Source organism: Panicum virgatum, chromosome 7N (assembly GCF_016808335.1).
Source record: "Panicum virgatum strain AP13 chromosome 7N, P.virgatum_v5, whole genome shotgun sequence".
Taxonomy (NCBI): Eukaryota; Viridiplantae; Streptophyta; class Magnoliopsida; order Poales; family Poaceae; genus Panicum; species Panicum virgatum.
This window is the reverse complement of record NC_053151.1, coordinates 38,999,217-39,021,215: the sequence shown is the minus strand read 5'-3', so window position 1 is coordinate 39,021,215 and position 21,999 is coordinate 38,999,217. Positions and strand designations below refer to the sequence as shown.

At 44.8% G+C, this 21,999-nt stretch overlaps 2 long non-coding RNA genes and 1 pseudogene across 2 annotated transcripts; 1 reads left to right on the top strand and 2 right to left on the bottom strand.

Moving 5' to 3' along the window:
• Nucleotides 1–457: 457 nt before the first annotated feature.
• LOC120682840 lies at nt 458–1,407 on the bottom strand. Its single transcript, XR_005678616.1, has 2 exons — nt 1,189–1,407; nt 458–679 (listed from the first exon to the last, which is right to left on the bottom strand). It is a non-coding gene; the product is annotated as an uncharacterized LOC120682840 (long non-coding RNA).
• A 916-nt stretch (nt 1,408–2,323) lies between these two features.
• Nucleotides 2,324–7,620, bottom strand: LOC120682819. The gene is made up of 4 exons (XR_005678615.1): nt 7,452–7,620; nt 7,060–7,118; nt 6,699–6,786; nt 2,324–2,583 (listed from the first exon to the last, which is right to left on the bottom strand). It is a non-coding gene; the product is annotated as an uncharacterized LOC120682819 (long non-coding RNA).
• A 1,988-nt stretch (nt 7,621–9,608) lies between these two features.
• LOC120680768 lies at nt 9,609–10,868 on the top strand (annotated as a pseudogene).
• The last annotated feature ends 11,131 nt before the right edge of the window (nt 10,869–21,999 follow it).

The window sequence follows — 21,999 nt, the reverse complement described above, 5'->3', positions numbered from 1 at the left end:
ACGGTGAAATAAAGATAACAAACGGCGTCGGCCGGAGTTGACGACGGCGGAGTCGACTTCGCCGTGTGCTAAACATGTGACACACAGCGAAGATTAGATACTTCGCCGTGTGCCGCGGGCCCTGGGCACACGGCGAAGGGGAGAGGTTTGCCGTGTGCCTACCGTGTGACACACGGCGAAGTCCTGGTTGGGGGCCCAGGTGGCAGCAAAAGAGGTCGACTTCGCCGTGTGCCAAGGCCCGTGGCACACGGCAAAGGCTGGTCAGTTCGCCGTGTGCCGCCGCCTGGCGCACGACAATTTGGCACACGGCAAAGTGACCAGAAACAACCTATTTTTTTTTATTTTTTCACGTTTAAAGTACCCACTCAAACCATATATCATAGATCATATATCATAACAAGCACATGCAATATATATATATATATATATATATATATATATATCATGACAAACCACAAATTCACAAGTCAATGCATAAATTAAGTTCACTAGTTTACAAACCCACAAATCCTTATTGAAAATCCTCCTAGCATCATCAAGTTTACATCCATAGAGGCACAAATTAACAAGTTCATGGCTGAGGTGGGTCGTCGAATGGCGGTGGGGCGTTGAGCTGAGGTGGCAACATGTTTTGTACGCCCGGCGACAATTCTGGCGTATTCGATGCCGCCGATAGATTCTGCAAAAAATATAAGACAGTAAATTGCAGGTGAGACAAAAACCAAGTTCTCAAGTTATAATTCATGAGAGGAGCTTAAAGATCCAACTGCTGTAGAGAGGTCGAAGCAGGTAAAGGATCAGATGTAAAAAGAGCAACTCAATCTTGCAAGGAAAAACTTTATCCAAGAATATAACTTGGTTAACGAAAAAAATCGCAAAGCAAGAAGCTGACAGGAGCTAGCTATATATATATAGCGTCTTGCCTTTTTCCTCCCTCATGCCAAGATCAAAGATCTAGCGATCTAGCTGCTAGGAGAAGAAATCTCAGAATCAAAAGCTAAGACCTTCGAGCTCAGGGAAAGAAGATCCAGATACACACATATAGAAAGCAAGAAAAACGAAAATCAAGTCTAAATATGTAGGTCCCCTAAATTGTTAAGTGAGTAATGTAAGTCACAATCTCTAAGTATAAAGTTCTCTAAGTATCTAATACTTCAAAAGAAACTAAAGGGTTTTCAAGATACTCACCGGAGGAGTAGTAGGAGCAGGAGCCACAGGGAATTGCATGGCTGGGATGAGATTACTCATTTGAACAGAAAGACCTCGAATGTAGTTGTACATCTGGGCCATCTCGGCCGCCTGCTTCTGCTCGTTCTCTTGTCGTATCCTCCTCTCTTCGGCCAACGCCGCCTCGTACGCCGCCTGTTGCGCTTGCATTTGGTGCTACAATAGTTCGTGACAATGTTACAATGCAAAGCAAATATATGTACAAAACAAAAGAACTATGAATAAATAAGAAATAACCTGAAATTCCTGCACTTGGAGCTGCGACGCGGACAGCCGTGGGTGTATGGCCGGGCTATTGGCCGTGTTCCTCGCTCGAATCTGGGAGAGGGTGGGAGTGCTGGCCGTGTCTATAAGGCCATCGCCAATGTAGTAGTTCCCATGTTTTTTGCCTCCTCCCACCCTCATAATGACTTCTCCATCAAGGGGCTGGGTCCTCGGATCCCAGTCTGGCCCATGAACCTGTCTTCCCATCTCTGTGTACGCCTGGATACGACTGTGGACGGACGGGTTGCTGTACGCCGAGGGCGAGTCGTCAGGGTTGTAGGTGACGTTGGATGTCGCCTTGCCCTTGCGGGCCAGAGCCCATCCCACGAACGGGGTGCACTCCTGGCCTTCATGTGAGGACGACTGCGAAAAAGGAAGAAGTTGATTACAAATTATGCTGAATTGAACGTTAGATTAGAGAAATGAGTCTGTGTAGTCTGTACACATCTAGCCCTGTATTCGTCGTTGTTGAGGCTGCCTTGATGGTGCGCTGGACCTGGCATCAGCAATCGCCGCTGCCGGCCAGCGTCGTGCAAAGCCTGCCACTCGGGGTCGAACCACTTGTCCACTATGCGCTCCCAGCACACGGTGATTAAGAGAAAATATTAGTTTGTACCGTGATTTTTGAGTTTGGAAATGAAAAAGTAGTAATAACATGTCAAATTACTTACATATCCCCGCTCGGTTGAATTAGCGGGCGCAAGGCAACAGGTATCGACCTATCTGGGAGTCGCGAAGGACCTCGCAACTAGACAGCCAGCGTAGAGGTATCCTCGGCCGTGTCCTCCTCAGACGACTCCCCCTCCTCCTCCTGCACGTCCGCCTGCCACTCCTCCCCCTCCCGCTCCTGCTCCTGGTCCTGGGCAGGCTCCTCCTCCTCCTGAGACGGCGGTACAGGCGAAGGCTCTAGACGCCTCCTGCCTCCACCCTTCCCTCGACCCCTCTTGGGTCCACCCTTCCCTTGACCCTTGCCTCGCCCCAACCCGGAACTCCTATCGGAGCTCTCACCAGCATCCGAGTGTGGCATCATTCTTCTGTACAGTGAGGCGACCGATCGTTGAAGTCCGCCGCCCGGCATCTTTCTTCAATCACCTGCAATTAAAAATAGTAAACCAATCAGCACATATATACAAAACGATCTTATAAAGAGAAAGAAAAATAAATGCGACATAATTAGAAAGTAACATTAATAAATCAATTAGTACGGATCATACATGTATTAGAAATAATCATCTTCATCGGGATTAGCTGGATCATATGTCTCATCATCACTATCACGCAAGTCGAGAAGTTCAAGCCCGTGCTCTAACTGTGGAATTTCATCCTCATTGTCATTGCCTAATTGTAATCGCTCAAGTAATTCTAGGTCCTTCGCATTACGAACCTCCTTACCAGCGTCCTCGTCATCAACCATTTCATCATCGTGTACTTCCATTTCGATCACTCCGGTTAAGTCTATCTCAAAATGTCCTTCAAGCCCATCTTCTTGAAAGAATTCCCCGTCATATGTGTTTGGGTCTATGTTGTAATCCTCATTATTTGGAATAGGTACTTTACCGTGTGGTGATACCTTGTACACAACGTCCCAACCCATAAGGTGATCGTCCGTTTTGCACGGATATGAGAGATAATAAACTTGCGTGGCTTGTTGAGCCACAATATACACATCGTCTCCTGGATACACTGATGACTGGCGAATTTCGACTAGGCCGAGATGAGGGGTCCGTTGCACTTCGTTAGGATCAAACCAATGTCATTTGAATATGACAGGCTTAAGAGGTTTGCAACCATGAAATGCGAGTTCATAGATTTCTTCAATTATGCCATAATACTCGACCCCATTAAGGGCTGTCGTACAAACTCTGGAATTTGTTGTTCTTCGATTGGGCCGACTCTGCTCGTGGCTTCTTGTGTGAAAGCGATATCCATTAACGTCATAACCGGAATATGACAAGACCCTATAGGCACAACCGTTGGCAACCTGTCTCAACTCGGGACACATAGACGCGTCATTTTGGGCCTGCAGATAGAAGCATGATGATTTGTCATACTATTCGCACGGACAAGAAACTTCAAATGTCTAACAAGCATGATGGTTTGTTATACTTTGTGCTTGAACCAAGAAATGAAATCGGGGGCTCTTTGTCCCGCACCGGATTTAAGAAGGATGTCAACTTCCTGCGGGGTTGGATCTCTTCGGCGATGCTAGAATTGTTGAGTAAATTCTCTATATAAACGAGAGGTAAAGGGGGTTGGATGCAGAATAGTTAATACTCGAGGAAATAGTTTGTTGAGAACTTACTGTATGTACGGCTCGACTTCCACTAGGTTCGTCAACACATACATCATGATAGTGCGCAACTCTTCATTGAGCAAGGCCTTAGGAGTCACACCACTTGCACTTCCAAGTTGCCCTTTGAATAGGCTGAGATTTGTTTTATTTTCGACTTCATTGTAATGAGTGAGTGGATTGTGCACGCTTGGAAGGGTTTCACTATAGTATTTTGTTGTGTAGTTGGAGACCTCATCCAGAATGTATGCTTCTGCAATGGAAGCTTCTATTTTGCATTTATTTTTGCATTTGGTTCGAAGGATTTTTTGTTGTCTCTCAATCGAGTAGCACCAACGTCCCCGAACAGGCCCCCCATCCTTGTCTCATATGGGAGGTGCAAAATCATATGCTGCATCGGATTGAAGAAGCCGGGTGGAAAGATTTTCTCCAACTTACAAAGCAACACAAGGGCCAATTTTTCCATTTGTTCAACTACAGCCAGAGACAACTCCTTAGCACATAGCTGGCGGAAGAAAATGCTTAACTCCGCCAGCACTTGCCAGACATGGTCAGGGAGATAGCCTCGAACCATCACCGGAAGAAGCCGCTCAATCCATATGTGGTAGTCATGACTCTTCAGCCCATTGATTCGCATAGTAGATAAGTTCACCCCTCTCCTTAGATTCGCTGCATACCCATCGGGGAACATTAAAGTCTGGAACCATTCTAGTACTTCTTTCCTTTGGTGCTTCTTCAGGACGAATTCAGCTGCAGGCTTTTTCCATTTCTTACCATCTTTGGGTGGCAGAATATTCAGTTTTGGTCTATCGCATAAACTAGCTTGATCCACTCGGGCCTTAACATTGTCCTTTGATTTATCAAGAATGTCCATGATTGTACCCCAGAGTGCCTCAGCAATATTTTTTTCTGAGTGCATCATATCAATGTTATGAGAAAGAAGAAGATCATCCATGTAGGGGAGCCTCCACAGGCCTGACTTCTGAGTCCAGGCATGTTCTTCGCCATAACCCACAAAACCACCACCTTCTTTAACCCTCAGCGACTATAACCACTCACGGACCGCGACACCTGACATCATCTGCGGTGGAGGTTCATCAACCACGACACCTTTCGTAAAGTTCTTGATGTCACGTCGGAATGGATGGTCAATAGGGAGGAATTGTCGGTCTTGTCGAACGAAGAATACTTGCCACCCTTCGCCAACCAGATGAACCTCATAGTTTCCTTGCATACTGGGCAAGGGAACTTCCCGTGCACACACCAGCCGCAGAATATCGCATATGCTGGCAAGTCATGCAGGGAGTACATGTACCACACTCGCATTTTGAAGTTTGTCTTTGTAGCTTGGTCATATGTCCATACACCTTCCTCCCAAGCATGGAGAAAATCATCAATAAGAGGCTCCATATACACACTCATATTATCCCTCGGATATCCAGGAATTATCAACGACAAGAATATGTTCTGCCGTTGAAAGATAACTCCAGGGGGAGGTTGAGGGGGATAACAAACACGGGCCAACAACTGTACGGGGCAGCCGTCATTCCATAAGGATTGAATACATCTATTGCCAATGCAACACGTACATTTCGAGCCTCCAGAGCTTTCATTGTGTGACGCTTGTCAAAATGTTTCCATTCTTCACCATCGGATGAATGTATCACCTTCTCAGGACGGTAGCATTTGCCGTTTTTGTGCCATCTCATCTGTTGTGCTGAATCCTCAGTCATGAACAGACGTTAGATTCTCGGTATGAATGGAAGGTACCGTACGATTTTCACGGGGATTTTGAGCCATTTCTTTTGACCATCACCAGAATCTACCTCCAGCCATCGAGATGATTTACATTTTGTACAGTAATTTGCGTCTGCATGTTCTTTCCTAAACAATATGCATCCCTTCGGACAAGCATGTATCTTCTCATATGGCATCTTAAGACTACGAAGAAGTTTTTGTGCCTCGTACATGCTCTTTGGAAGAATGTGTTCTTCCGGAAGCAGACTACCAAAAACCGTCAACATTTTGTCGAATCCATCTCGACTAATGCCACACTCAGACTTTAGGGCCAGTACGCGTGCAATAGCATCGAACTGAGAAACATTGGTATGCTGGTGAAGTGGTTTCTGTGCCGCAGACAACATGTCGTAATACTGTTTTGCCGTAGGCTCTGGCGGTTCCTCTCTAGGTCCTTCTTCGAAGTGTGCTTCATGAAAGTCTGCTAACATGTCTGCGCAACCGGCATCAGCATCATAATCATCGACCGGGTATAGTTTTCCACAAACCCATTTGTGATAATATGTTTACCCATAGTGAGTTGTGATTGATGTATCCTATTTTGACACTTGGTGCATGGACACGGCATTCTACTCTGTCCTCTATCAAATGCCTTTTCCAAAAAGTCATTGACCTTTAGAGCAAACTCAATATACTCTTGTTCGCTCTGCCAGCCCTTGTAAATCCACTCACGGTCATCCATCGTTTAACATATGAGCAAGAAATTTAAAAATCGATTTCATATACACGGTATCTAACAAACTCTAATAGGTGAAGATTGGTCCTAATCACACCCGATGATGCGTAGATATGGTTGGTTTCCATGATCCACTCCTAGCCGAGACAGAATTTCGGCAGCACCTCCCCGTTGCTCTCCAAATACACGTCCTGTCAAGGAGATTGTGTATCCGGAGAACAACGGGGAGATGTTGCCGAAACTCTGTCTCCGATAGGAGCGGACCATGGAAACTAAACTCATCTACGCATCCTCGGGCTGTCCAAATAACGTGGACAATTCGAAACAGATACGGCCATAGATATGCAAGGATTTGCATATTTCCAACTTCGAATGGGAGACGCCTAACCGGCTTACGTGAACTACGAACAGAATACAAAAACAGAGTCTTCTGCACGTGCTCACCTACGGGCGTGTGGTGACACGCGTGTCGGTGCAGCTCGACGACAGCGTGCGGCGAAGTGAACGAGTCGAGGACGGTGAAACAACCTCCCTTGTCAACAAAAGAAAAAATAGTGTCAACAAAAGAAATGCATACAGGAAGCTGAAAAATAAACCTCAATGAGTTGCTTCTTTCAAACATTTCCAAAAAAACAGATGTTTGTTGAACCTATACTAATTCTATAACAAACAATGTGAGAACATGTTTGGTAATGCTATAACAAACAATTTGATAGCTTCACCTCCTACCATTTCCATTTTCAACTAATCAAATAAGCTCAGATACATAAATGAACAATTTGAACTAAATGTGAACTAAATCGACCTGCACGGCGTCCAAGCGGAGCTTCAGCGGCTCATATATTTGTCTGTTGATCCCTCCAGCTGTCATCACAAAAGATCAGACAATAGAGAGTAGATGAGCCTCTCATATATGCTGTTCATGCATGTATGCCTTGCAGCATTGAAAAGATATCACGCACTGACAGAAAGAATAGAAAGGATTGGAAATCTTTCTCAGCTAGATTTTGGAACAGTGAAACAGAGATATGAAAATACAGAGATATGAAACTACTAGCTGATGATGACCAAATTAATTTACTAGTTCAAACTCTACCGTAGGTCATTAAGCAACAAGCCAATAAGCAACTAAATAAGCAAAAAAAAATGCTATTTACTTCTCATAATGCTGAGAACGCACGGTCTAGTAACCCTCACCAAGCTAGTCTGCAGATCGAAGATGAGGCCCGCGGCACGCAGCAGGTCCGGCAGCGCGGCGCCCGACGGGGTGGCGAAGCAGAAGACCATGAACAGCGCCGTGGCCCTGGCGAGGAGGCCCCGGCGATGCCCCGGCGAGAGGGCGCTGCAGTGGCGCGCACCAGGCCCGCCGCACGCAGCAGCTAGCCGCCCGGCCTGCAGTGCTCGATAGTTCGCCGTGTGTCGGATCTAGGACACACGGCGAAGAATAGGGCACACGGCGAAATGAGTGTTCGCCGTGTGTCCTGGATTTGGGCACACGGCAACCTTTTTTATTTTCAATTTCAAATTATTCTTTGAAAAAAAAACACGACACAACCACTACTTTGCCGTGTGCCAAGTATATGGCACACGCCAAACCTTATTTATTTTCATCCATTAATTCAACTAAGTTGATTTCCAAACATGTAAATTTAATGAAATGTACATTGCAAAGTATTATCAAATTAACTAAACATATCACTAGAAGTGCTTATTTCAAAATTTTGTTTTTTTTCTATGCATGTATATCTCAATTTGAATATTACGACTTTAATTGTAATAATACTAAAAAAATTCAAAAAAATGGCAAACAAATTCAGAAAAATATCATGATTGGACATGAACAACTTTTATGTGGTGTATTGCCCATATAAAAAGTTTAGAACTCAAATTAATACATGCAAATCATTACGCATACACACGTAACTTAAATCTTTAAAAGTATATGGATCTTTTCCGGAGAAACAACAGTTTGTAAGCAGCGTTTGTGAAAAAAGTGAATAATCCAACCATATTTTTACCAGAGACTCCATATATGATGACATGAGATCATGACAAATTTCATAATTTTTAGTTCACGTTTCGAATTTATATAATTTATAAATGTTTATCCATAATATTTGTATTCATGAGTTACTTCAGTGGGTACGAGCTGTTACTTTTATTTTGCCGTGTGCAAAAGGGAAAGCACACGGCAAAATCAAATATTTGCCGTGTGCCTAACCCTAGCACACGGCAAACCCTTACCTTTGCAGTGTGCCTAACTCCAACACATGGCAAAGGACACGACATCCGCGGGCTGTTAGGAACGCATTAACGTGGCCATCACGTCGTCGTGTGCTACCCAGAGGCACACGACAAAGAGTTGTTTTCGCCGTGTGCTAGCCTCTGGCGCACGGCGAAGGGTGACGGCGTTGAGCGGCCGTTAACGTCTGTGGTTGGCCGGCGCACGTGGAGCCCACTTCGTCGTGTGCCGTGGCTGTGGCACATGGCGAACTGTGGCTTCGCCGTGTGCCCGTACAGGAGCACACGGCGAACTGTGGGTTCGCCGTGTGCTTTTGATTCGCCGTGTGTTTTATTTTCTACGCACGGCAAATTGGCTCTTCGCCGTGTGCCCGATGGATAGCACACGGCAAACCTTGAGGCACATGGCGAACTCGCGGTTTCCAGTAGTACCTTGGTTCTTCTAGATAGGCAAGAGAAAACCTCGAGATGAGAATATTGCTGCTCATTCCTGTGGCCATACATGTGTCTGTTTGGCTTCCTTTATGTCAATTTTGTTTGCCAGGTCTAGACTATGAATACAACATATTTCATGTGCTAACAAAATTTAGACGTTGACACAACCTGCACGAAAATGATATAAGGCTTAACTTAACCGCTTGAGTGAACTCTTTTTCTTTTGAGTTCTGTTGGGTTTAGAGTCAACACCCTCTATTCCAGTACACAATGCAACACTAATATATGTTTCTGGGAAGCAAGCTGTTTGTTTCAATGTTGTTGGACTGAACCTAAGAAATAGGCTAGTTGGCACATACTTAGATCAGGTGTAACAGTTGGATGCTATTCCAGGTTAGTCCTCAATGCCACAGTTGAGCTAAGAAATGAGCTTATTCTGCCATCATCTTTGGAAACCCAATCAATACTACCAAAGTTAGTGATTCACTTGTTTTTTTTAAAAAAAATATCTTTACAAAGTTTGGTTTGGACCTTCCGGTTGAGCTTATATTATGTCAAGGACAAACAACCTTGACATAAGACCTGTATGAGTGTTCTTTGATTAGTTGGGTTGTGATAGTTTTGCAACGTTGCTTTGTTGTGTATGACCCCAAATTTTACCTCTCTTACTACAGTCTTGGAAAGGATGCACAGAAGTAAGAGGGGTGGTGATGATCTCACAAGAAGCTCGCATAAGAGTATAAGAGGTTGCAACGGTGGAGTAGAGATAACTGATTCATTGACCTCAGGTCTGCTGGTTCTTCCCCTTTTATGCCTACATTTTTCATGGCTCTATTTGAGCACTCACAGCTGTGTTGTTTGATCTTTCTTTGGTTAGGTGACTTACCGGGGCCCTCTGATCTAGATGTATGGACTGAGCTCTGTGATGAAGTTAAAACGAAACTATCTAAAAGTGTTGTCTCACTTGCTTTGTGCAATGGTGATTATGCTGCTATTTTATTTGTTTTCCACAAAAATATTTGAACATCACCGGCTACAAATGATTTAGTTTATGATTGTTATAGGTAAAACAATGTTATTTTCATGCTCAGGCATAGCTATAGAATGCAAGGGGCATGTTACAAAGTTTGTGACTTCCGCAAGATTGGTTAGAGCTATCAGTGATACAAAACTTACCAAAAAGAACGGCAATGATAACTCCAGGGTCGGTGCTGTCAATCAAGCTTACTAATTTTTTTAGTGAAAATCCTTTATTAACATGTTTAATTTATATAACTGTGATATTGTGTACTCTTTTCTTGCTTTGTAATGATAGATTCAAGTAAGCCATGAAGGCAATGAAGTACACCAAGGTTTTTTTTTTGGCAAAATATAATTTAGACCAAAACTTTGCTATTGTCAACGTCATGGCCGTCCTTGATGTTCATGTTGTACTTCTCAAACATGCGGAGGAGATTCTGCCCCATAGTAAGGTAGTGACTGTAAGGTGGGACATCTGTGGCAAACGAATGGCCAGAAGTGTGATACTGACTCAGGATTTAAGCGAATCTGAACATAATGAAGACTGTATGTTGTCTGCTTGTAAAATCTTGGAAGTACACTTGCTGATGCGCTCATTTTGATCTGTTTCTGTTAATATATGCGCTAAATTATATCTCAAGGCCAATAAAAATGATGTTCGGCCTATGTATCTATACATCATTTTATTTGAATTAATCCATGTCTGTCACCATTTGTTTACATTAGGCTTGGGAAGGTGGGCCACTTTTTAGTTTTGATGGGAAGTTTGTTGGCATGAACCTGTTTCTGGATATGAATAGAGCCTTTTTCCTACCATGGGGCACAATTCTGGAGCGTATGGAGCACTTTTGGACATCCTTGCTAGAGGAATGAGGTATTCCACAGTTGAAAAGTTTGAAGGGAGTCAGGTATGTCCTAACGATCTTTACTCTCCATCGGTTACTCTATCCTATCATATTTTTCTTTTCCATACATGATATGACGAGGTAAACAGTTTGGTATGCCACACAACATATGAAGCTTATTTGTTGTCTTCTATGCAATAATATGGATCTTTAGCTGTTGTTCCTTACTTTTCCTTTTTACATGTGCAGTTGCTTTGCATTTTTTCAATGTTAACTTGCTTCTTGATGCATCTACCAAGATACGTGTTGTGATCATATTTTTTGTTTCAATGTTGAGACTGTATTGCTTGTCCTTGTTAAAAGGAAATGTGCACACTAGAAGGCATTATCATGTTTCCCAAATCTTGTGATTCTTTGTGGCGTTTGCTGAAGTATATATCTTCTGTTTTCATGAATTATTTATATCCATACAACTCCAGTTCCTCTTTTAGATCTCGTTCCTTACCTACGATTCTACCCCTGTATGTTTGGCACAATGTTCACAGTACTGTACTAGTTTGATCCATTTTACTTTTGGGCACGACGTTCTTCCGCAGGGTTGGAGAAACATCCACGGGTGAGATATCTAAGTGCTATCCAGAAGGTGAGCACATAACCACTCATCAAGACCGCTAAACATTTTAGTGATGCTTATTTGTAAGATCCTCAAGAGTAGTGCAACTTTAGCTTTTATATTTATACTAGTGCAACATGCCCAAAACTATAGTGTAACAACTAGTTTGGCTATTCTCACTACTTGCATAGTGTTTTGGGCATGTCCAAGCAGAATAAATTTTGATGTGAGATGCTGTTAAGGCCATCATATTCTATTCTTCACATGCTTTCCATTATGTGCAGAATTGTATGGGAATTTACTTGTCATATTTAGTATTAGCATATGTCAGTGCTGATTACTTGACCTTGTTGCACCAGTACATATATGTTCTCAACAAAGAACTGTCAGGAGATCTGGACTCCATGCGTTATCCCAAGCCACCAATGAAAATGTCGGATGGTTAGTCAATGCTTCAAATGTTACTGATTTTTATCATATTTGGTATTAGTATATGTCGGTGCTAATTACTTGACCTTGTTGTACCAGTACGTAGATATTTTATCAACGAAAAACAGTCAGGAGATCTGGACTCCATGGGTTATCCCAAACCACCGATAAAAATGTCGGATGGTTAGTCAATGCTTCAAAATTGCTGTTTTTGTGTGTGTGCGTCATGCCCTTTTACAGCTTTGTTGCACTGCTAACAACTATTGTACCATGTTTCTTAAACCAGATGACATGGTTTTGGCTAATAATTTTGAAGAGACTTTTGGAGATGTATGTGGTTAAGGTGTCTGGAGTGAACTCAGTAAAACAGCTTCTTCTAACTTAAATCACAGTGTTGTTGCACTCGCTTCCTTCAAAGGTGGTTTTCTAGTAATGTGCTATACTATTTCATGCTTGTAGTGAGGAAGCACTAACTAATAATCAAAATTATGGTATGCAGGAGAAACAAGGTTTTTTGCTTGCACTGGTTTTTTTATTAAATGGAATAATCGTGCGGTTATTCTGACTTCAGCAAGCTTGGTTAGAAAGTCTGGTGGTAAAAGCAAGATTGAGGAGAAATTGAGGGTTGGTGCTCCTAATTTGTTGTCATCGTTGTGTTGGATTGATCTCCATCAGTTGGCCCAACGACCAACTGGCCCAACTACCCTAAGGAGTACAAGTCACAAGAGTGTGAGGGAGAGAGGCTTCAAGTGGTGTGTGTTGAGTGAGAGGCGGGAGGCCCCTTTTATAGTCTTTGAGGTCGGTTCCCACCATCTCCCCACATGCAAACATCCCAAACTGCCTGTAGGAGGATAAGATCAACCTTTCCGCCAAAATGCACCGACACTTGATGCAGTCCAGGTTCGGCCACCCTATGGGTCGGCCGACCCCCCTTTGCCGCCTCTGGCCATTATAGATGGCCAAATGGGTGGCCCAGCCCAACACGACACGGACCCGATTTAGGCACGGCCCAGTTAGGCACGGCCCACTTAGGCACGCTAAGTTAACTATGTCGTGTCTTGCTGGTTCATGGGCTAAGCCAGCAGCCCAGGCATGACACTAAGGTCGCTAGACCATGCCGGGCCAGCCTATCTAACCCATCGAGCACACTAGCCCGCCGGTCCATCGAGCACGACCTCCGCCGTGGCTATCCGGCCGCAGCCTCCACGCGCCGCCGCCGCATGCCGTGCGTCCCAGCCTGCGCTCGCCCCAACCTACGCGTGCCGTTGCCGCTTGCTGGCCTCCCTAGCTCGCACGCGCTCGCTAGTCGCCCCATCCTACGCGCGCCGGCGCCGCCGCTCACGAGCCCATCGAGCATGACCTCCACCGTGGCTTGCCGGCCGCAGCCTGTGTGCGCTGCCACCGCTCGCCAACCGCCCCGTCCTACGCATGCCGATGCTGCTCGCACGAGGGTGCCGCTGCCTTGCCGGCCAGGGAATGGAAAGGGTTGTGGGTGCGGGGGAGATGAGAGGATACGGGGGGAGAGAGAGAGAGTTATTGATCGAGGGATGGGCTTTAAATGGGTAGGAATTTAGGGTTGGGTGGGAAAATATGGGCCATTAATGTACCAAATTGTGCTAGAAAAAAAATTAGTCGTGTCTAATCGGGTCAAACTCATTAGTCGTGTCGGGTCAGGGTTGGCACTATGGGTTGGAGTCTAGGCCCAAGCATGACCCTATGCATCGGGTCGGGTCGGCACTGACCCTATTGGTCATGGGCTGGGCTGGGTTAGGGTATGATTTTTTTTCCTGTCGTGTCTAGTGCGGCCCATTTGGCCATCTATACTTGTCACCACCTTGCTGGGTGACTGTCAGGTGGGTCCTCGTATCAGGTATGTGTGGGTCGGGGTTTTGTATGTCGGTTTGCTCTGTCATGTGGGCCTCTTTTGGATGTGTGATGCAGGATGCAATCTTCTGCTGTTTCAGTTACGTCTTTTTCGTGTTTTCATCTTATTCCGGACTTGTGCTCATGAAATGATAAATTTCCCAAAATAACCGTGGAGCTAGATTATTTATACAAATATGCGAGTAAGAGGTATGGTTTTCCTTCTTTTGTGAGTATAGTTAACGGTCGGATTTCGCACTTAAGGACCATCAACACGCACCCACCAAGAACCCACAAAGAGGCGAAAGGACGACCCGCCGCATCAAAGAACGCCATCTCCACGAGACCCCCCAGTGCGCTTCTTCCTCAACCGCGAGGGGGGTCGGGGGCTACTGACCGGGGTAAAAGTAACTGGTACCCCATAATCGCCCATCAACGCTAAAATCCCTAGAGTTAGACGAGCGCTAGGCACGTTCCGGCGGCAAACCAGCCAAGGACTCGATGGTCCCAATCCGTTGCAGCCAGCGGCGTATGGCTCAGAGCCAAGGGGACGCACCCCCGGCCCACTGCCTGCTTACGGCAAGACGCCCCCTCGCCCGACCCACGCGGGGGATTCCGCCTCGCCCGACCCTCACGGGAGAAAGGACGTGCTGGCACGTGGCGCCCCACCTACTCTGCAGTACGGGAGCCCGTCGCTAGTAAAAGGGAGGACCCACATGCATAGACGTGACCGGCTACCCACTCCCTGGTACGAAACGGGATGGGTGGTGACACGACAAGGCCACACCAGGTGGAGCACAGCTCAACCACTCCCCCGGAAGTCAGCACCAAGGACAAGATGACCGCCCGAACAGTGGACGAGACCTGACGGCCATCCCCTGCAAATAGTGATGCCCTCAACAGGGCGTCATCCATAGTATGCCATGCCCATTCCCGTCTGCCACAACCTCCACAGGGCCGGGAATGGGAAGGACAACTGTCGCCATCAACGAGGACCGTGGGCCCCGCCACGATAGAGAAGATCAGGGGGAGGGGTCGGATCGCGTCTGACCCACGCGGTTCCCTCTTTTTTACCTTTGCCCTTTTTGTATCCGACCCCCTCTGTCTCTCTTAGGCTATAAAAGGGAAGAGGGGGACCCTGGAGCAGGGGCTCAAACTCTCAGTCACCCGAGGCACACACACACACATCCAGCGCTCACGCACAACACAGAAACTTGGGAGCCTATTCCCTCTCTCGCCCGTTTCTAACCCCTACTACAAACTGAGTGCAAGAGCATAAGATCGTGAACTGGACGTAGGGACATTCGGCCCGAACCAGTATAAATCTTGTATCGAATCCTAGCACTACCATCCAAACCAGTGGCGCGCTACATAAATTCACTCGTTGGTGATTTGGAACACCGACAAGAAGTGAACTAAATATCTCAAATTCTCATTACTTGGTTTGAGATCATGCATACAAACTTGTTTATTCTTAGAGTAGTAGATCTTTGTAGATCAATATTTGAGAAAGTGGCTTGTTTTGTGTGCTTTTCAAAATATTTGGATTTTCGATCTTTGGATCAACTTTTGTTACAAGGGATCATAGTTATGTATTATTGTTTGTTGCTGATCATTCTTGTGGAAAATTTTCTTATATGTCCCTATATAAATGCTATCAAAATCTAGATCAAATCCTCGCTCAAATTCCTTGAAAATCCCATTCTGGGTGTTTCCTTGTGGACCAAGTTTTGACACTGGTCGACCAATTGAAGCTCTTTGTTTGCACTGCAAAAATTCCAGGTGGACCAAGTTTCAACTTGGTCGACCAGGTGAGGCTCTCTGTTTGCACTGCAAAATTTCCTGGTCGATTGAGTTTCGACCATGGTCGGCCAGCTGAGGCTCTCTGTTTGCTCCGCATATTTTTGTGCTCTCTTAATGTAAGGTTGACCGATTTGACTTGTTTTTAATCACTTTGAACTGGTTTGACCAAAGATTGACCATTTGACCAAATTTTGGCAAGTTTGACACGAATTTGCCTGGTTTGACCGGAGTTTGAACGAGTTTTGACTGAAGTTTGACTATAGATCTATGAACAGCTCATTGATCGAGGGGCAAAACAAAAATCACCTTATTCTTTTTACCATTACGGCCCCGCTCTGTCTCTCATGTCCGATTGCCTTTGCCCGTCCTTCTGCTGCCGCCCCACCCTCATTTTTCTTCCTGCCATCAGGGTCGTCGCCCTGTGTCTGCGGATCTGCTCGAGTAAAACACACACCGACACCAACCTGCTTACGCTATCGTCCTCGCTCTGCGTAAAAGGATTACCTCGCAGTTGAAATGCACATGACACTTGGATTTATATGTTGGTGAAATTCACTCTCAACTAGCAAGGTTGGATGACTCCCCACACATACTAGACATTCACACGTAGGCCACTAGTGGGCTCAAATTCATCCTTGTTGGGTCGCAATATCACACAGTGGCCCTTGGCCCTTGGGTGCTTGTCGACCATGAAATCTATCTATCTTTCGGAAGATTTTTTGCAACTTATCTTCTAATGTTTAAGATTCGTACATGGATCATCAGTCCTTAGATTCACTTCTCAACCCTAGCAGCTAGTGCCTCCTCCTCCTCCCACCTGCGGCGCCGCCACCCATGGCCGCCCCGCCAGCTTCGCCGCGGGTCCCCGCCCCCCACGCGCTGCTGCCCCTGGCCACGCCGCCGATCCCTGGCCCCTGCGCACCACCGCTGGTCCTCTGCTTGCGCGGGCTCTGCCTGCCCGCCGCCACCAGCCCGACGCCATATGCGGTTGTCCGCGCACTACCGCGTGCTGCCGCCGACCGTTGCCCGCCTGCGCCGCACCGCCCTCCCTGCCTCGCGCCGCCCGCTCTGCCGCCCCAGGCCACCAGAGAAGAAGGCCCAGACTGTGCTGATTAATTCAACATTTTGAATATAGCTTTTCAACATTTGGTGTTTATTGTTTCAACATTTTGTCTTTATAATTTCAACATTTCAATATTTGTTGAACATATTTAAGGAAAATGTTGAACATGCTTAAAAAAATGTTGAACATTAAATTTATCTCCCTTAGCTTATTAGCTAATTGGGCTAAAATGGGCTTTAAAGATACAGAGTTTATCTATGTTCCACAAGATAGATAGATTTATATTCCACAAGATAGATATGAGCCCCAAGTTGGGATGGCAATTTCACCCGTGGATGCGGATATCCACGGATTTTAGACCCGACGGGTGCGGGTTCAATATTCGACCCGTGGGTGGACCCGCACTCGTAATATGCGCGGGTGCGGGTTTGAAATTCCACCCGTTGGTGGACCCGCACCCATCCAAAAACAAAAAAACCTCAGCCCAAGCTGTTTAGATAAGGTCCAGTCCAACTATTCTAACTATAAAATAAGCACAAAAATTTAAGAATTTGTTGTTAGTTTGTTCTTATTACTTTGAACTTATAAATTTATTGTTAGTTTGCTCTTATTATTTATAAAAATGTGCTATTTGACTATTTAAATTGATAGATTTATGTATTTTTATTGTATATATTATCACACCCGCGGGCACCAGAAACCCGCCCGAAACCCGCGGGTTTGCCTGCGGCGGGTTTTTCCCAACTTCGCGGGTTTGCCTGTGGGCGGATTTTCGCAAAACCCGCACCCCCATCCGCGGGTGCCATCCCTAGTTCCAAATCATCCATGGAGCCGCGTGGCGCTTGAGCTTCACGAGATGAATATATTATGCCTTACTTCATAACTAGCCAATATGGTAATACACAATATGTACTAATTATGGATTAGTTAGATTTAACAAATTAATCTCGTCAATAAATACTAGATTTATGCGGTTAGTTTTATAATTATTTTATGTTTAGTCTTTCTAATTAGAATCGAAACATTTGATACGACAAGGCTTAAAATAAGCCCCAGAAAACGAAACACGGAAAACAAAATTCCAAGGTGTGTTTTTGGCATCATGATAGTTCCAACTGCTACTACGCTCTTTTATGTTGAGGATGGCCGTTTTTAATTGCTGGAAAAAGGAAAAAAAAAAGGTTCGGTCATCTGCCTGCACTAAAGAGCCTTCGTAAGGCTTTGTTTAAATTCCAAAACGTAAAATGCAAAAATTTTATAAATCGCTTGCATGATATACTAAATATAGTCAAAAAATAAATCGCATTACACAAATGGACTGTAAATCGCGAGACGAATCTAATGAGCCTAATTAGGACGTGATTAGACATTAAATTGCTACATTAATGCTACAGTAAACAAGCTCTAATGATGAATTAATTAGACTCATTAGATTCGTCCCGTAGTTTATAAACAAGATCTGTAATTAGTTTTGTGATTAGTTTATATTTAATACTTCAAACATTAAAGATTCTCTTCTAAAAACATAAAAATACAAAATGAACTAAACACATCCTAACACATTGCGATGTGAAGCGTTACTGCGTTTTGACTTTTTCCCAAGAATTTTATTGCAACCGAACCATCCTGTCAGCTTTATGGCAATCGCATGCGTTCGTTCCAGACGAAACAGGACCCTGAATTTCCGAAATCTTTTGAATTTTAGCCCTTTTTGTTGCCGTCGTCGATTTTTTTTCAACTTGGTTGTTTGAGCGGAGGAGTTCGCTCATTAGGACTTGAACCGTCTTCTAGAGCTTTTAACTGACTCTTTTGACAATGGAAAGTTGCTCTCTGAATTCGATGAATGTAGGTCTGAACTTTTGAGCTGGTAGGCAACTCGTCAGATCTCAGGATACATCAGGGCGAGTGTCGTGATTGCCCTGTGATATGGTGTTACATCCGTATCAACAACGATTACACCGAGGCGACGTGACAGGATATTGCTTGGAACCGTGACACGCGATGAATGTATTTGCAGTATACAGAAGCCGAAGGCAGCTGATTCTGTTGGCATTTGGCAACAGCTGATTCTGTCCAGCGACCCAGCGTGGATTGCCTCCACGGTCCCAGCGCACCAACAAACCTTCCACCCGACCACCACCAGATTTTTTTTAGTGTTGGTGATATGCCAAGAGCCCATCATCACAATATGGTTTAAAGGCCCAAGAGGATATTGATCCAAGAGGGATTAGGGTTACTAATGGGACTATGAGATAGAAGCCCATTAGTACGCCCTATATATATGAGGGAGGGGCTAGGGGGACGACGACCAGAAAGCTGCGCCACCTCCTAGCCGCCGCCCCTCCCTCTCTCTCTCGGCCGACGCCCATGCCGTGCGTGCGGTGCTAGCACACCGACGCCCGGCGTTTCATCCCCGTACGTGTGGACTCCGTGGAGGCGCTGCTGCGACTGCTGCGCTGATCGGCTGCTGGGATCAAGTAAGAGGAGCTCGGTTCGTGGGACGTGATCGACTACTTCCTCTACATCGAGGCGCGACTTCTTCCGCTGCGCTGTGCGTCTAGTGGTAATGATCTATGATCTTCTACTCGCAAGTATCTTGGGTATATGCGGTAGTGATGCTAGCGTAGCCTACCCGTTTACCTTCAGTGGTACCAGAGCCATCTTGCGTAGTTTTTGGTCTGGATCATTTGCATATAGGTGATATGTTGTTGTAATAGATTGGATCTATTACTTTTGCACGGTTTGATTAGATCAATTGGTCATAAGGGGTTAAAACTGGAGCGAGTTGATTGCGCGGCATGTGACAAAAGATTAGTTTGTGTTCTTTCTCTGTTATGCATACGACATGTCCCTACCGGCTGGAATCACCATCGGGACTAACTGTGTGCATAGTCAGCAGATTGAACCAACAGATCGAGGTCATGTGTGGATGCAGTTTTCTCAAATGCAAAGTTTGCACGGTCAATGTGATTGACCTAGTGAAAATTGAGGCATTATGAATGGCTCGGATTTGAGGTGATGCGATCACTCTGATGAGATTTTCATAGGGATTCCATAGATGCGATCTGTGTAATTCCGTGAGGTTTTCAGGGCTAACTTGTTTTTGCAGGTGATTGACCGCCGTTGCTTTCTCGCTGTAGCGGCTTCCCAAGCGCTACTTTGGTAGAATACGTCGTACGCCTAACTTGTTTTTGCAGGGTGTGATGTGAATGGTATGGCCTCAATGTCATGTGATGATGTATGTGATGATTTGTGCGGCCTGCGTGTCGCAAGTTAACACAACCGGGTTGAGGTTACACCATTATTGTATAACGACCTGCGTGTCGACTTGTGATGTTTGAATCCTCATGTAATTATTTCACTAGCTATTAGGTGTAGTAGCTTAGTATCTTTTCATGGAGGCTTCAATCATGATGGCGATGATGATCACCACAAGACAGGACGGATGGCAATGGAGGTCACCTTGGAGCCATGGCGATGGAGCCCATTGTGATGCAAGAGGCCATACTATTCACAATATAATATGATTATATGCCTGTGATGTTTATTTTCCTGTCATACTATTCTTTCATGCTTTTACATATGGTGGATGCTTTAATCATGATAGAATAGCTTCCCTCAGAAAAGGTTGAGTTTTTTATGCCTTTTACCAATAGCTGCACCTATAAATTTTGATCGTTGTGTGGTAGGTTTACCAAAGTAGAGTACCCTCAACTATCACTTTTGTATAGGGTGGATGTCGGACATTCACAAGCATAGTATTGGTTTACTCAGCAAAGCTATCAAAACAGTTTTGGGCTTTAAGACATAGAGTTGGGGCCGGGGCATTGGATGCCACCCAACGAACAAGAGTCACATAGAGATGTCATTAGTAATTCGTTACTTACCTGTATCACTACTTTTCTAGTCGTGATGCTAAAGCTCACTAGAATTTTAGTGATTATGGATCTTGAACCACTATATGTCATTAGAGGTAAGATGACTTTGATATAGTAGGTTGTCTTTTGTTAAATCAGTTAATGAAAGTCTTTACATAAACTTAGTGTTGAAATCTTGCTTTACTTTAATGTTGTAAATCATGTCTACCAGTAACAATTCCGCTTTCAATTTGCGTTCTGTTCTTGAGAAAGAAAAGTTGAATGGAACAAACTTTATTGATTGGTACCGCAACCTGAGAATTGTTCTCAGGCAAGAGAAAAATGAGTATGTTCTTGAGCAGCCATATCCTGATGATCTCCCTGACAATGCAACTGCTGCTGATCGCAGAGCTTATGAGAAGCACTGCAATGACTCACTTGATGTCAACTGTCTGATGCTCGCCACCATGTCCCTTGATCTGCAGAAGCAGTATGAGCATGCGAATGCTCATACCATGATCGAGGGGCTGCGTGGGATGTTTCAGAACCAAGTCAGGACTGAGAGGTTCAATATCTCAAAGTCCTTGTTTGCGTGCAAGCTGCCAGAAGGTAGCCCAGTCAGTCCTCATGTGATCAAAATAATTGGTTACATTGAGACTTTGGACAGACTTGGTTCTGAACTTCACCAAGACTTGGCTACTGATGTTATTCTCCAGTCGCTCTCGGCGAGCTATGATCCTTTTATCATGAACTTTCAGATGAATGGCTTGGATAAAACATTGAGTGAGTTGCATGGGATGCTAAAGACAGCAGAGGAGAGCATTAAGAAGAATCCCAATCATGTGATGATGATTCAGAAGGGGAACAAAAAGAGGAAGCATTGGACGCCTCCTAATCCCAAAGGTAAAGGCAAGGAAAAGAGTTCCGGTGGTGAGTCCTCGGGCTCTAAGCTAAAGCCAACACCTAAGGCCAAATCTGGCCCTACTTCTGAGGATGAATGCTTCCACTGTCATGAAAAGGGACATTGGTCTAGAAACTGTAAGAAGTACTTGGAAGAAAAGAAGAAGAAGAAGGGAAGTGAGACTTCCACTTCAGGTATAAATGTTATAGAAATAAATATTGCATTATCTTCTAGTGAATCATGGGTATTTGATACTGGATCGATGATTCACACTTGCAAATCGTTGCAGGGTCTAAGTGAGACTAGAAGATTTGCAAGAGGCGAGTTGGACGTTCGTGTCGGCAATGGCGCAAAGGTTGCGGTGTTGGCAGTCGGCACCTACCACTTGTCTCTACCCTCCGGATTAGTTTTGGAATTAAATAATTGTTATTGCATTCCTGCTTTGAGCAAGAACATTATTTCTTCTTCATGTTTGGAAGAAGTTGGTGATTTTAAGATTGTAATAGAGAACAAACGTTGTTCTATCTTTTGCAATGGTATTTTTTATGCTCATTGTCCATTGGTGAATGGATTATATGTTCTTGATCTTGAGGATAAATCTGTCTGTAACATTAATACTAAGAGGCTTAGACCAAATGATTTGAATCCCACTTTTATTTGGCATTATCGCTTAGG